Consider the following 16,809-nt stretch of genomic DNA (forward strand, 5'->3'; position numbering starts at 1 on the left):
TAGACTGTAAGCTCCATGAGGAGGGACTGGACCACCTCCTTCACTGCTGTTTCCCCCATGTGTAGCACTGTACCTGGCACACAGTAAATTACTAAGAAGAAGATTGTTGCATTCAATTTCAGGTTAGAAAACGAAGGTCCAGGGAATTCGCTGGAGATCCAGTGGTTAGGACTCTGCACTTTCACTGCCAGAGCCCAGGTTCAATCCCTGGTCGGGGAACTAAGATCCCGCAAGCTGTGTGCACGGCCGAAAAAAAAAAAGAAAGAAAAAAAAAGAAAATGAAGGTCAAAAAGAAAAAAAAGAAAAAGAAAATGAGGGTCCAGGGACTTCCCTGGTGGCTCACTGCTTAAGAATCTACCTGCCAGTGCAGGGGACACGGGTTCAAGCCCTGGTACGGGAAGATCCCACATGCCATGGAGCAACTAGGCCCGTGCGCCACAACTACTGAGCCTGCGCTCTAGAGCCCGCGAGCCACAACTACTGAGCCCGTGTGCCACAACTACTGAAGCCCGTACGCTTAGAGCCCATGCTCTGCAACAAGAGAAGCCACCGCAATGAGAAGCCTGCGCACCGCCATGAAGAGTAGCCCCTGCTCGCCGCAACCAGAGAAAGCCCACGCACAGCAACAAAGACCCAACACAGCCAAAAATAAATTAAATAAAAAAGGAAAATGAGGGCTTCCCTGGTGGCGCAGTGGTTGAGAATCTGCCTGCCGATGCAGGGGACACGGGTTCGAGCCCTGGTCTCGGAAGATCCCACATGCCGCAGAGCAATTGGGCCCGTGAGCCACAGCTACTGAGCCTGTGCGTCTGGAGCCTGTGCTCTGCAACGGGAGAGACCGCGATAGTGAGAAGCCCGCGCACCGCGATGAAGAGTGGTCCCCACTTGCCGCAACTAGAGAAAGCCCTCGCACAGAAACGAAGACCCAACACAGCCAAAAATAAATTAATAAATAAAAAAGGAAAATGAGGGTCCAGAGATCATTTTGTCTGGCTCCTTAAATTCATAGGTGGGGAAACTCAGGTTCAGGAAAGGTGAGTGACTTGCCCACGGTCACACAAAGAGTAGCTTGCAGAGTCAGCTGCCTGGTCGCCACCTGCATCGAAGCTGGCTCAGGCTTCCTCTGGCCCAACTGATAAATCCCTCATCTTCGTTCAGTTCCCAGAGGCTCACAAAGTATCTCTTCGTGTACAGTCTGATCTCTGTGACAGCCTCGGGGATGATGATAATGATAGCTGACACAGTGTTTTCAATATTCTAGTCATTTGTGTGTATTCCCTTCCTTAATCTTTTGCACGACCCTATGGGATAGGTACTGTTATTAGCATCCAATGTCACAGATGAGGAAACTGAGGCACAGGATATTTAAAGGAACTTGCCCAAGGTCAGATAGCCGGGAAATGGCAGAACTGGGATTTGAACCTGGCAGTCTGACTCTTAACCACGACACTGTCCAGCTTGCCCTGTATACAGGAGGGAGGCATTATTATCCTTTCTCTGTCAACCCCCCCAGGGTGAGGTTTGGCATTCTTTGATTCGAAAGCAGGGGCCACAAACCTACTGCCTGCAAGAACTAGGCAGAAAACATGAATGGGTGAAGCAGACGAGTGTCAGGCAACAGGGCCTGGTGGGGACAGTGGTAAACTGGAGAGCACAGGGTCTTCTACAGCCACTCACCCTTGCTGCACCTCAGCTCCAGAAGGGTGTTACTAGGAGCAAATGCAGGCTCAGAGTTGACTTTTCAACAGAAGTCACAAGTCTGAATTTTTAAGTGAAATCTCTCAATTATGTAAACAGTGGCAACCAAAATTCAAGTTTTCTTCCCTCTAATAGGCAGGGCAAGGAAAAGATGTCCACGGGCTGAATGGCTGCAGCTCACAGGCCACAGTTTGCAGCCTCTTGTCTGAGACAGAAGGCATTTCCTTTCTTCCTCCAGCTCCCGTCAGCTTGTCCTCCCTCTACCTCCATCTAGCCTTCTTGCCCTTCTTCCTTTCCTTCCCCTTCCTTCCGTCTTCCCTGTCCCCACCTTGAGTGATGCAGCCACCCACCTGTTGGTCACTGGTCTGGTAGTTCTGGCTGAGAGAGTAGGAGGAACCCACACCAGCGGGGACTCCAGGTCCAGAACATTGGCCACCAGGTTCCAGCTGTGTGGGTTCGTGTAGAGGGATCCGTCAGCGTTCCCTCTATAGGGAGGAGGGAGATGTGTGCGTGTCCTTTGGGCTGCAGGGGCCAAGGGCACCCACAGGGCTGAACGCAGTGGTCGTGGGGCTTTGCCCATGCCTCCTAACAAGATGGCAGCCAGAGAGGGGCATAGGTGGATGCTCCAGTCCAAGAGTAGGTGGCTCCAGGACATCCCCTAGGTTGGCATTCCACAGGGGAGGCTAGGGAAGCCCTCTTTCTTCTAGCCTCTCCAAACCTTCCCTAGAGAGAATCCTTCCACCACCTGAGCAACAGAGGGTATTCCCATTTAAGGGCCAAACTTTGCCATGGAGCTTCTTCCTGAACCCCAAATCTGCTCCTTGCTGGCCCTGTTCCCTGTTCCCTTTTGTTGAGAGACAACTTGTCTGCCAGCTACTGTGCTAAGTACTCTATGGGAATTGCTCCTATTCCTCACAGCAACCTTTGAAGTAGGTTCTTTTTTTTTTTTAGTCCACACCGCGCAGCTTGCAGGATTCTAGTTCCCTGACCAGGGACTGATCCCAGGCCCTCGGCAGTGAAAGCGTGGAGTCCTAACCACTGGACTGCCAGGGAATTCCCATGAAGTAGGTTCTTTTATTATTCCCATTTCTCAGATGAGAAAACTGAGGCCCAACCAGGTTTATTTACCTAAAGCCATATAGCTAGTGTATGGCAGAGCCCACATTTGAACTAGTCAGTCTGTTTCCAAGGCACATATTATGCTACACTTCTCCTGAATGATCTAAATCTTCACAATACTAATATTATTGTCGTCCCTTTCACTGAGGCCTGCAAAGAGAGGTTAAGTAACTCGTCCAAGTTCCCACAGCTGGGAGATGTTGGGGATGGGGCTTGAACCACCTCTGTCTTATCGCAGCATGTGAACTGACCCTGCACCTTTTAGTCATGCTCAGGATGGTTTGCTTTCCATGGAATTTTACTCACCTGATGCTAAAAAGTCCATAAGGCAATTGATCGGTGAAAATACTGGGACTCAGAGAGGGGGAGTGACCGGCCCAAGGTGACACCAACTACAGTTCATGCCTCCTGAATCTAAGTCCAGCGTTCTTTCCACCACATTGAGCTGCTGGCTGTTCTGTTGCTCTCCCAGAGTTTCTGGCTCTGAAGGCCTGAGTCTAGTTCTCCAACCCTCACCACCTGGCACTAGATCGAGCAGGGCTCCTTAGGGAACTTCACTATAGCTCTGGCTTAGATCATCAAGGAAAAAGTAGACCAGGTGGCCTTCATCCCTCCTGCCCCACCCCAACACTGCTCCCAGGAAGCCCCTGCCTCACCCAGCCGGGCCCACCTCAGCCAGAATTCCCTCAGTGGAACTCCAGCCCTGACTGCCATTCAGCTAGCGCATCAGATGGTCCAGTGAGGGATTCCCTTGGGAGTCCACAAACCTGCAGGAGAAAGAGGAAGTGATCTTCTGGCACTGTGTCCCAGGGTTTCCAGGCAGGCCAGCTTCATGGACATGTGGTCTGTGCAGTCACACAGGGCCTTGTGTTTAGAAGGTCCCCACTCTTGGTTGACTGGTCTGCTGTCACTGTCTTGAATTCTTAATAACTTTTGCACAAGGGCCCCACAAATGATGTGGCAGATCCTGTGGCCAGGAAATGGCCCAGCTGCTTGGAAGTGGGCCTCCCTTCCTCTTCCCCCGACAGGAGCCCTGTGTTGGCGTGGAAAGGTTGGCTTCCCTTTGTTTTTTTGTTTTTTTAATTAATTTATTTATTTATTTTTGGCTGCGTTGGGTCTTCATTGATGCGCGCGGGCTTTCTCTAGTTGCAGAGAGCGGGGGCTACTCTTTGTTGCGGTGCGCGGGCTTCTCACCACGGTGGCTTCTCTTGTTGTGGAGCACAGGCTCTAGGCACACGGGCTCAGTAGTTGTGGCACGTGGGCTTCAGTAGTTGTGGCTCGTGGGCTCTAGAGCGCAGGCTCAGTAGTTGTGGCGCACAGGCTTAGTTGCTCTGCGGCATGTGGGATCTTCCCAGACCAGGGCTTGAACCCGTGTCCCCTGCATTGGCGGGCAGATTCTCAACCACTGCGCCACCAGGGAGGTCCCTCCCTTTGTTTTCTGGGGTCCTCATGGAGGGCTCACGCTGCTCCATTTCTTACCGCTGATTCCTGGCCTGGCTTCAGCCCTGTCGGCCATATGTGATGGCTTGGGGGTTGGGAGGGGTTTGCAGGACAGTTAGTGGCAATCTCCAGCTGAAACCACAGGGTTCCCGAGTCAGAAGGACCTCAGCAGTCATGTGCTGCAACCCTCCCACTATAGAGGAAGGAAACCTGAGGCCCTGAGAGGGAAAGAAACCTGCGTGGGGATGCACAGCAAGTCGTTGTTTGGACTAACAGTGACTCTTTCCTTACTGCCTGTACCCTGTTGAGGGCAGGCAAGCAGTGAAGAGATGGAGCACTCATTTAGCACTGGAGTGGGCCTTGGAAGATTTCTTTTTTTCTTTTTTTTTTTTTTTGATTTAATTTAATTTAATTATTATTATTTTTTGGCCACGCCGAGTGGTTTGTGGGATCTTATTTCCCAGACCAGGGATGGAACCTGTGCCCTCTGCAGTGGAAATGTGGAGCCCTAACCCCTGGACCACCAGGGAATTTCCAGTCTTCTATCCTCTTAATTAAACTGTGTGAAGTTAGGTTTTAGCTCCTGGCAGGCAAGATCCTCGTAGGCTGGGAGCAGCTGTGTCTGGGATTCAATGAAAGCAGTGAAGCCCAGCCAAACTGGAGCGTAAAGTCCCTTTAAAATGACAAAAAAAAAAAAAAAAAAAAGAAGAAGAAGAAGGGGGATAAGATTTTAATAAAGAAAGAAAGAATCAAAACCAAAACCTGACTACCCAGCAGAGCACCTTGGCAGGATGCATTTGGAGTGGCCTGTCCTGGCTGCCACACCTGCTGTGCACACACCCTGGCCCAGGCCCAGTGCTGAGGACTTTCCAACACCGAGCTCACTTAATCCACCCTAATCCACCCAACAAACCTGTCAGATGCTATTTTTGTTTCCATTTTGCAGATGTAGAAATTCAGGCTCAGGGAGGTAAAGTGCCTCTCCTGTGATTTCTTAGGCAGTGACTTTAGAGTTCGCTTATCAAGTGAGATAATGCATGGGATGTGTTGAACACAGTGCCAAGTGCATAGTAAATGCTCAATAAAGTTTGGGAATATAAGATCCTACCAACTGAATATGGTAAAACCAGGACTCAAATTCAGACCGCTCCAATTCCAGCCCTGTGCTCTATTCTGATTATCTGGGGTCTCCCCATGCCCCAGCCCTGCTCCGTTAAACCTTGATTGATTTGAACTTGGCTACCCAGAGCTCACAATTAGGTTGATTTCTTTTTTTTTTCCTGAGCTTTCTACTCAGAATAGTAAAAAAAAAAAAAAAAAACCACAGGAAACAGACTAGGATTCAGAATTTAGTCTATGAAGGCAATTTCTCAGGAATATTCTTTTTCTTTAATATTTATTTATTTATTTATTTATTTATTTGGTTGCACTGGGTCTTAGTTGTGGCACGCGGGACCTTCTTTGCAGCGTGCAGGATCTTTAGTTGCCACATGCGGGATCTAGTTCCCTGACCAGGGATTGAACCCGAGCCCCCTTTATTGGGAGCATGGAGTCTTAACCACTGGGCCACCAGTGGTGGCATCTCAGGAATATTCTTTAGTTAATACCCACTCCAGCCAGCTATCTGCACCTCTCTGTCCTCAAGCCTAAACAGGGAGTGACACATCATAGATGCTTAAAAACAACTTGTGGAGGAAAGGAAGGAAGAAGAGAAGGAAGTAAAGAAGCTCTCTGGCAGACCTTAAGTCCCCAAAGAAAGATTCAAATATATTGTATTTATGAGATGTTCTTTGCTAAAGAAGAAAGGATTCCTAACGCATTTTGGAATTTTTAATTTTAAACATTAAGGATATACAGGTTAGGGATATACATGTTAATCAGGAATTCAGTTAAGCAGAATGGTTGGTTGCTGGTTCTGGTTACTTGAGGTCCAGCATAATAGCATAGCACCCAGAAGCCTCCCTTATACTAATATACATGGTGCCCCAGGGCCTTGGCTCAAAAGAAGGCAGAGTCAGCGTCTCCCTGGCCTTCTGTTAACCATAAGCAGCCAGACAAGCAGGGAGGATGTTGGGGTCCAAGAACAGCCAAAGTTTATGGTATAGCTGGGAGGCTACATCTTTATCACTTCATTCCCTACACAGTCCTGGCTAGTGTTCCTGGCCAGTCCCATTCCCTTTGTCAGCCTGAGCTTCTGGGCAGAGGCTGGTAGGACAGCTGGCTCTGGTGCTGGCACCTGCTCAGCCGCTGGCATTTCAGAACCTCAGGGCAGATGCTGGGTTGCAGGGTAGCACCTGGATGGGCTGGGATTGGCTGATTTGGTTCAAGGTTAATTGCAGGGCTCCAAAACCCAGATATCCCCAGGTGCCAGGCAGAGAACATATGTGAAAGAAGCTGCCAGGTTGGTACTATACGGAAACCCAGCTCTAGCTGGTGGTTTCCAAACAGGATGGAGGACAGTGTTGCTAGACATGCCAATTTCTCAGAGAAGCTGGACATCCAGATTTCTGTCATTGCTCTTAACTTAAAAATTCTTTTTTTTTTTTTCTTTTTTGGCTGTGTTGAGTCTTCGTTGCTGCACGCGGGCTTTCTCTAGTTGTGGCGAGAGGGGGCTACTCTTTGTTGCGGTGCGTGGGCTTTTCATTGCAGTGGCTTCTCTTGTTGCAGAGCACTGGCTCTAGGTGCACGGGCTTCAGTAGTTGTGGCTCGCAGGCTCTAGAGCGCAGGCTCAGTAGTTGTGGCGCACGGGCTTAGTTGCTCTGTGGCGTGTGGGAACTTCCCGGACCAGGGCTCGAACCCGTGTCCCCTGCATTAGCAGGCAGATTCTTAACCACTGCGCCACCAGCGAAGTCCCCTTTTTCTTTCTTTTTTTTTTTTTTTTTTTTTTTAACTAGATGAATAGTTAATTGTAAAAGGATGTAACACAAGAACAGCCAGATGGAAGAGATGCACAGGGCAAGGTATGGGGAAAGGGCATGGAGCATGCATGCTCCCCAACCACAGCACTCTCCCAGCACCTCCACCTGTTCACCAACCTGGAATCTCTGAACTGCATCCTCCGGGTTTTTATAGAGGCTTTTTTCCATCGGCATGGTTGAGTAAGGCATTGGCCATTAGGCTGCAGATTCAACCTCCAGTCCCTCTCCCCTCCCTGGAGGTCAGGGGGTGGGACTGAACGTTCAAACCCTCTAATAACACAGTTGGTTTCCTGGCAACCAGCCCCCAACCTTAGGCGCAGTCCAAACGTCATCTCATTAACATAACAAAAGACACTTTAAATCACTTAGGAAATTCCAAGGGTTTTAGGAGCTCTGTGCCCGAAAGTAATTTAAAAATTCTTCTTCCTTTTTTTCCTTCCTTTTTTCTCCTCTCGCTCTCTCTCTCTCCTTCCTTTCTTTTCTTTCTTCTCCTTCTCCTCCTTCTTCTTTTTAAAAGATAAGCACACAGTGGGTTCTATTTACAACCCCTGGATAAGGAATTGAGGAGGAAAAGGCTGAGGACAGTATAATCTGCCAGAGCTGGGAGGGACCACAGAATCAATCTCACGGAGAATAAACTAACAAGTGGCCCGTGGACACACCTCCTCATTCCCCCAACCTCATTTTTGGACATTAAGAGCCAAGCCCAGGGGAGGTCATCTCATCTTAATTGGCCCCTGCTCCAACCACTGCCCCTCCAGGAGATGGAGCTGGTCACGTTCCAAGCAAGAGCCTCTTTCTCCACGTAGGGCCTTCAAAAGACACCTCAGTGAGTATGAATGGTGCAGTTCTAGCTAGTAGGATGTCAGTGAAATGACACATGACCCAAGTCCTCTTTCCCAGGAAGAGTTTGCTGTTTAGAGAGACTTGAGGTGAACTCTTCTAAGTGAAGAATTCTATCTTAATTAAAGTACCCTCCGGGAGTTCCCTGGTGACCTAGTGGTTAGGATTCCAGGCTTTCACTGCCATTGCCTGGGTTCAATCCCTGGTCAGGGAACTGAGATCCTGCAAGCTATGGGGCCAAAAAGAAAAAAGAAAAAAAAAAAGGCACCCTTTAATGCTAAATATGACCTTTTTAAAAGAATTACGATAATAAAACATTTATTTGTTTATTCCTCAGTATAGGCAAGGCATTTTTTATAAATCCAGTATAATTTTTGTAACAACCCTTTGAGCTAAGTATTTATGTATATTTTCCAGATTATGTGGTAGATAAAGATGGCCACAAATTCTTTGTCACTTCTCTCTTGGAGAGGTGGGTCTAGCTCCCCCCACTTGAATCTGGTGACCAGCTATAAATTGGGGTTCCCACGACTCCCACCTCAGAGGTCAGTAGTTTGCTAGAATGACTTACAGAACTCAGGGGAACATTTACTTACGTTTACTGGTTTATTGTAAAAGATATTATAAAAGATACAGATGAATGGCCAGGATGAAGAGGTACATAGGATGAGGTTCAGAAGGGTCCCACGTGCAGGAGCGTCTGTCCCCGTGGAGTCAGGATGTACCACCCTACTGGCATGTGGATGTGTCCACCAACTCAGAACCTCTTCCAACCATGTAGTGCGAGGATTTCTGTGGGGGCTTCATCACATAGGCATGATTGATCATTAACTCAATCTCCAGCTCCTCTCCCCTTCCCAGAGGTTGGGGGGCTGGGGCTGAAAGTTCCAAGCTTCTGATCATGGTGTGTGGTCTTTCTGGTGACCTGCTCCAATCCTGAAGTTATCCAGGAGCCCCCCAATCATTGCCTCATTAGAACAAAAGACACTCCTATTGCCCAGGAAATTCCAAGGGATTTAGGAGGTCTGTGTCAGGAACCAGGGTCCAAGACCAAATATTAGAACAAAAAATGCTCCTAAGTACCCTTATCATTTAGGAAATTACAGAAGTTTTAGGAGCTCTATGCCAGAAATGGGGCAGAGACCAATATATTTATTTTTTATTATTTCACAAGTTGTATTGTTTATTGAAGAATGGAGAAGGCTGCCAAGCGTCTTCGCTGCAACAAGTATTGTAATGTATGGATAAGGAAATCAAGGCCCATAAAGTTAAACTAACTGCCTAAGGCCTCATGAGAAGCAGCAAAGCTAGAATTCGAACATGGCCTATAGCAGACGTTCAATTTTTACTTCTCTTATTTTAAAAAAATTGTTTGAGGACTTCCCTGGTGGCCCTGTGGTTAGGACTCCACGCTCCCACTGCAGGGGGCACAGGTTCGACCCTTGGTTGGGGAACTAGGATCCTGCATGCTGCGCAGTGTGGCAAAAAAAAAAAAAATTTTGTTTTATGATCACTTTTTTTTAACTTTTTTTTTTGGACCACACCCTGCGGCATATGGGATCTTAGTTCCCAGACCAGGGATTGAACCCTTGCCCACTGCAGTGGAAGTACAGAGTCTTAACCACTGGACAGGCAGGGAAGTCCCTCTGACAACTTTCATAGATAGACATGCAACAGTGTTAATTATATTTATCATATTATACATTATATCTCTGGTACTGATTTATAACTAGAAGTTTGTACCTTTTGACTACTTTCATCCAACTCCCTCTCCCCTGATCCCCGCCTCTGGTAATGATCTCTTTTTCTATGATTTAGTTTGTTTTTTGAAGTATAATTGACCTAAAACACTATGTTACTTCCGGATGCACAATATAGTGATTTGATATTTCTACACATTTCAAAATGATCACCACGATGAATCTAGTAACCATCTTTCACCATATAAAGATATTACATAATTATTGACAGTATTCCTCACACTGTACATTTCATACCTATGATTCATTTATTTTGTAACTGAAAGTTTGTACCTTTTAATCTCCCCCACCTATTTTTCTTATCTACCCACCCTACTCCTCTGGCAACCACCTGTTTGTTCTTTGTATCTATGATGCTGTTTCTGTTTTGTTGTGTTTGTTTGTTTGTTTTTAAGATTCCACAAATAATTGAAATCATATATTGTCTTTCTCTGTCTGACTTATTTCACTTAGCATAATACCCTCTAGGTCCATCCATGTTGTCACAAATGGCAAGATTTCATTCTTTTTTATGGCTGAGAAATATTTCATTGTATATAATAAATAAATAAATAAAATATGTACACCACATCTTCTTTATCCATTCATCTATCACTGGGCCCTTAGGTTGCCTCCATATCTTGGCTATTGTAAGTATAAAAATAATTGTAAGTTAAAAAAAAAACCCAACTAGTCATGCATTTTGTTTTATAAATCCAGTGGTAATAAAAAGCTCATATCCAGGACTTCCCTGATGGTCCAGTGGTTAAGAATCTGCCTTCCAATGCAGGGTACATGGGTTCGATCCCTGATTGGGGAGCTAAGATCCCACATGCTGCGGAGCAACTAAGCCCACGCACCACAACTAGAGAGAAGCCCGCATGCCACAACTAAGACCCAACACAGCCAAAAATAAATAAATAAATATATTTTTTAAAAAAAGCTCATATCAAATGCCAGCAGTCCTTTGTCCCAGCTTTGCCCACCTCTAGCTCGTTGTGTTGCCTACATGCATCTCTTTTAAGCTGTTTCTTTTGGCATTTATCTCACTATTTTAAGATAATGTGCTTATACTGCTATTTTGTGGTTTAAAAATTAAAAGCAGTAATTATTGATTAAAGATTTAGCTTTCTTACACCTGCACCCTGAAGTCCCTTCCTCCGCTTTTAAAATGAGGTTCTGTTACAATACAGCCCTTAGGGTTAAATAATCAGTATGTACATTATTATGAGTATGTAAATATTGTTCACTGCTGTGCTGCGTATTGATAGTTTAGGTACTTCCCTGGTGGTCCAGTGAGTAAGACTCTGCTCCCAATGCAGGGGGCCTGGGTTAGATCCCTGGTTGGGGAACCAGATCCCTCATGCATGCGGCAACTAAGAGTTCGCATGCCGCAACTAAAGATCCCTCATGGGCTTCCCTGGTGGCGCAGTGGTTGAGAGTCTGCCTGCCAATGCAGGGGACACGGGTTCGAGCCCTGGTCTGGGAGGATCCCACATGCCGCAGAGCGGCTGGGCCCGTGAGCCACAATTGCTGAGCCTGCGAGAGCGGCTGGGCCCGTGAGCCACAATTGCTGAGCCTGCGCGTCTGGAGCCTGTGCTCCGCGACGGGAGAGGCCGCGACGGTGAGAGGCCCGCACACCGCGATGAAGAGTGGCCCCCGCTTGCCACAACTAGAGAACTCCCTCGCACAGAAACGAAGACCCAACACAGCCATAAATAAAATAAATAAATAAATTAAAAAAAAAAAAAAAAAGATCCCTCATGCCACAACTAAGACCCAGCGCAGCCTAAATAAATAAATAAATAAATAATAAAATAAATTAAAAAAAAAAAGTATTGATAGTTTACTATGATTACCTTTCCTTCTTTGTAAAACTTGTTTGTTTTTCCTGTGGTTAATAATGGCCATATTTTCCCATTTGCTTTGTTATATACCTACTTACCCAAATGCTCCAACAGATCTGTCAGTAATTATTCCAAATGCTTAGACAAGTCAGATAACCTCTTAGTTTTATTTTTTCCCTGGAGACCTTCCTTTGATTGCTCTCTGTATTCCTGCTTCAACTGAACTGGCCACATTTTGGTCAGCTGCCCAGCTGCTATTTGGAAGCCATCATTTGGTTCTTCTGAGGTAGATTCTTGGTTTCCTGGATGCTTTGCCTTCCACTTGCTTGCTTTACAACTGTTTTGCTGAAGCATATTCTTCAGTGACTTTCTGAGAAAGGCTACACAGGATGTAAATTTATTTACCCTTTACTTATTTGGAAATATTTTTATTTCAGTCTCTTTTTTTTTTTTTAATTTATTTATTTATTTTATTTATTTATTTTGGCTGTGTTGGGTCTGTGTTGCTGCGCGCGGGCTTTCTCTAATTGCGGCAAGCGGGGGCTACTCTTCATTGCAGTGCGCGGGCTTCTCGTTGTGGTGGGTTCTCTTGCTGCAGAGCACGGGCTCTAGGTGCGTGGGCTTCAGTAGTTGCAGCATGTGGGCTCAGTAGTTGTGGCTCACGGGCTCTAGAGCACAGGCTCAGTAGTTGTGGCGCAGGAGCTTAGTTGCTCCGCGGCATGTGGGATCTTCCCGGACCAGGGATCGAACCCGTGTTCCCTGCACTGGCAGGCGGATTCTCAACCCCTGCGCCACCAGGGAAGCCCCTTCAGTCTCACTCTTGATTGAAGGTTTGGTTGCGCACTGAAATCTAGGTTGAAAAGTTTCACTCAAAAATTATGAAGGCATTGATGTGTTATCTTCTCGCTTGCAGTGATGCCAAGAAGCATGCCCTCCCTGCCCACCACTATCTCAGAAAATCTAAGATTTTCTCTTTATTTTCAGTGTGCAGCTCTTAAAATTCAGTTTACTGGCTCAAATATGGAGACTCATATCTTTCAGTTCTGCAAAATTTTGAGTTATTTCTTTGGTAATATCTGTCTTTCTCTGCTCTCCCACTTCCTGCCCCTGCCCATTTTCTCTCTTCTCTATTTCTGGAACTCCTGCTAGTCAGATGTTGGATCTGAGTTGAAACTCTAATTTTCTTATCTCTTCTTTCCCATCTCTTTGTCAGTGAAAGCACTGAGTCCTAACCACTGGACAGCCAGGGAATTCCCTCCATCTCTGTCTTTTTGTTCTGCTTTCCAGGGGATTTTCTTAACTAGCTTTAACTCTTCTTTTGATTTATTTTTAAATTTGGCAATCATACTTTTAATTTTTAGGTGCTGGTTTTCATTTTGTTCATTTTTCAAAGCATTCTCTTCTTGCTCTATAATTGTGATATCTGCTTCATTTAATTTCCCTTCTCTCAGGAATTCCCCGGTGGTCCAGTGGTTAGGACTCTGTGCTCCACTGTAGGGGGCCCTGGTTGGGGAACTAAGATCCCGAGAGCAGGGTGGCATGGCCAAAAAAAAAAAAAATTCCCTTCTTTCTAAAGAACTCCTTTTAACACTTCTTTCAAGGCAAGTCTACTGGCAACAAATTCCCTCAGTTTTTGTTTGTCTGAGAGAGTATTTCTCTTTCACTGTTGAAGGATAATTTTACAGGATATAGAATTCTAGGTTTCTCTTAACATTTAAAATATTTCACTCAACTCTCTTCATGCTTGCATAGTTTCTGAGAAGTCAGATGTACAGTTGACCCTGGAACAACATGGGTTTGAACTGCAAGGGTCTATATGTAGTGAACTTTTTTCTATAGTAAATACTACAATACTACACGATCTGCAGTTGGTTGAATCTTTAGATGCAGAACCACGGATATGGAGGAACCTCGGATACAGAGGGCTGACTATAAATTATATGGAGATTTTCAAGTATGTAGAGGGTTGGAGCCCCTAGCCCTCATACTGTTCAAGGGTCAACAGTAATTCTTTTTTTTTTTTTTTTTGGCCACACTGTGAGGCTTGTGGAATCTTAGTTCCCTGACCAGGGATTGAACCCAGCCCCTGGCAGTGAAAGTGCCGAGTCCTAACTGCTGGACCGCCAAGGAATTCCCTTGTAATTCTTAATCTTTGCGTCTCTATAGCCATTTTTTTCCCTCTGGCTTCTTTCAGGACTTTCTCTTTATCTTTGATTTTTTGTAGTTTTTGAAAATGATATGACTTGGTGTCATATTTTTCGGCATTTATCCTGCTGAGTGTTCTCTGAGCTTCCTGGTCTGTCATTAATTAATCAGGTGCCTGAAATTAATTTGGGGGAAATTCTGTCATTATTGTTTCAAATATTTTTCTGTTCCTTTCTCTCTTTTCCTTCTGATATTCCCATTCTGTGTACATTATTCCTTTTGTTTTTCCACAGACTTTTTTTTTTTTTTTTTCTATTTGCTTTTCAGTTTTGGAGGTTTCTATTGAGATATCCTGAAGCTCAGAGATTCTTTCCTAAGTTGTATCCAGTCTGTACAGTTTAGGCATTCTTCATCTCTCCTACAGTGTTTTTTATCTCTAGCGTTTCTTTTTGGTTCTTTCTTAGAATTTCCATCTCTCTGCTTACATTGCCCATCTATCTGTTCTTGCAGGCTGTCTGCTTCATCCATGAGAGCCCTTAGCATCTTAACCATAGTTGTTAAAATTCCTGGTCTGATAATTCTAACACTCCTGCCATATCTGAGTCTAGCTCTGATGCTTGCTCTGTCTCTTAAAACTATGTTTTTTGCCTTTTTAGTATATCTTGTAATTTTTTCTTGATAGCCAGACATAATGTACTAGGTAAAAGGAACTGCTGTAGATTGGCCTTTAGTAATAAGGCTGCAAGGTGTAAGGGAAGGGGAAGTGTCCTGTAGTCCTATGAATGGATCACAGTCTCTTAGTGAGCCTGTGATGGACTGGCTCACTAAGAGAAGGACTATGGACTTCACTTACCTTCTCCCTCCAGTCCCCCCAGGGTGGCTAGAGTGGGATGGAGTTGTGTGTTTCCCTTCCCATAGGTCTGTTAGGCTCTGATAAAATCCCAGTAGGTTAGGCTCTGGTTAAATTTTAAGTGTCTCCTGAGGGCATATCTTGTTAACAAGAACAGAATGCTCTAGCACATTTCAAAATGGTTCCTTTTACCCTCCTCTGCTGGAAACATGAGGGATTTTTTTCTGATGTTTACTATGAGAACCTGGTAGAGCTTCAGGTAAAACCCACAAAGTCACAAAGTATGCTCCCTTCCCCCAATAGGACTGGGTTCCTTGGTGTGTTTTTTTGGCTGCACTGGGTCTTCATTGCTGCACGCGGGCTTTCTCTAGTTGCAGCGAGCGGGAGCTACTCTTCATTGCGGTGCGCAGGCTTCTCACTGTGGTGGCTTCTCATTGCGGAGCACTGGCTCTAGGCGCACGGGTTTCAGTAGTTGTGGCACGCAGGCTCAGTAGTTGTGGCTCACGGGCTTAGTTGCTCCGTGGCATGTGGGATCTTCCCAGACCAGGGATCGAACCCGTGTCCCCTGCATTGGCAGGTGGATTCTTAACCACTGTGCCACCGGGGAAGCCCTTCCTTGGTGTTTTTATTTCTCAGATTTGTCCACACTGAGCCTCCAGCAATTCATCAATTACATTTCAGGTTTCCTTACCCTGGCACTGACTCCCAGAGGTTTCTGCTTGTGGGTTTCTGCTCTGTATTTGTCTGACTCACTCTCCAATTCTGGGGGCAGTGGTGTGCCTTATAGGTGTGCCTTATAATCTGACTTATTGTACATATCTAAGAAGAGTTGACTTTTCGGTTTGTTCAACTTTTTACTTGTTGTTAGGATGGAGTGGCCACTTCCAAGCTTCTTGCATGTTGGACTGGAAACACATCAATTTCATTTTTAATGGAAGAATATCCAAATAGGCATCTTGTGCCTACTCCTCCCCCCCTCCCCACCCCACTGCCCCCTCAGGAAACACAAAGTATTCGGAGGACAGGGTGTCTGCCTTCTGCCTTCTTCCTTCTTCCTGACTACAATGTCTCTGGCCTTCCTCCACACCTACGGAAAATTTTTTCATTGTATCACAGCAATGAATTACCAAATCTGGATTTGTAATATTGAATCTACATCTAGCACATGTACCTACACAGTTAGTTTCTGTGATTATTTGATTGGTCTGATTCCCCCACCAGATTGGAGGCCATGACCTAGAAGTGGCCCTGCCCCAGTATAGGGACATCATTCAGAAGTGCTAGGCAGCAGATCACCAGGAACCCCAATGACTCAGGACTGGACTGTCCTCTGAGGCCATAGGCTCCCCACTTTCATAAGCCGAAATTATTCAGAGGTGACCTCTATTGACTAAAGGAAGAAACTGCAGTTACCCCCCCACCCCACCCCTTCTTTCCAGTACAGGGAAATGACCAACATAATCCCTGCTATCTGCCAGGCATTTCACGTATATTATGCCATTTGTCCTTGGATTTATAATATTTGCATCTGTAAGATGGGCACCATCACTCCTACTTTATAGTCGAGGAGAGGGGTTCAGAGAAGTGAACTAATTTCTGAGTTCCCACTGTAAAGAGGCACTGCTGAGATCCACCCCAGGTCTGTCTGAAGCCAAAGCCTTTGCTCTGTCCACCAGTCCCCTGCTACTCAAAGTGCAGTCCAAGGACCAAAGCATGGGCGAAGCTGGGAGCGTTAACAACGCAGACTGCAGGCCCCACTCCAGATCTACTGAATCAGAATTTGTATCCTAAGGAGGTAAAAATTTTGTATGCACATTAAAGATTGAGAAGTACCCTGACTCCCAGGAATTGGTAGGGGAACCTCTGCCTGTGTCCTCCTGAGGAGAAACGTGAGTTTTCGCATTTCTTCTGTAAACGCGGATTTCTGGTTATAAAGCACTTCTGTCATTTTTTTCATGTACTTTCTTGACATTGGCTCTCCTTTATCCTGGGAGGTAAATAAGGTCAGTGATGATCAGTCCCATGTTAGAGATCTGGAAACAGAAGCGCAGAGAGGGGAAGCGACTTGCCCAGAGCCACCAGCCAGCAGGCATCCCACCACTTGACATGGTTTGGATGGGACAGTAAGTCAAAGGTTTTAGGATCTGATGTTGGTGCCAGCGTGAGGGCTGGAGGTTCCTGAGCTTGCCTTCCGGGGTCAGAAATCACCA

Source organism: Balaenoptera musculus, chromosome 19, assembly GCF_009873245.2.
Source record: "Balaenoptera musculus isolate JJ_BM4_2016_0621 chromosome 19, mBalMus1.pri.v3, whole genome shotgun sequence".
Classification (NCBI taxonomy): Eukaryota; Metazoa; Chordata; class Mammalia; order Artiodactyla; family Balaenopteridae; genus Balaenoptera; species Balaenoptera musculus.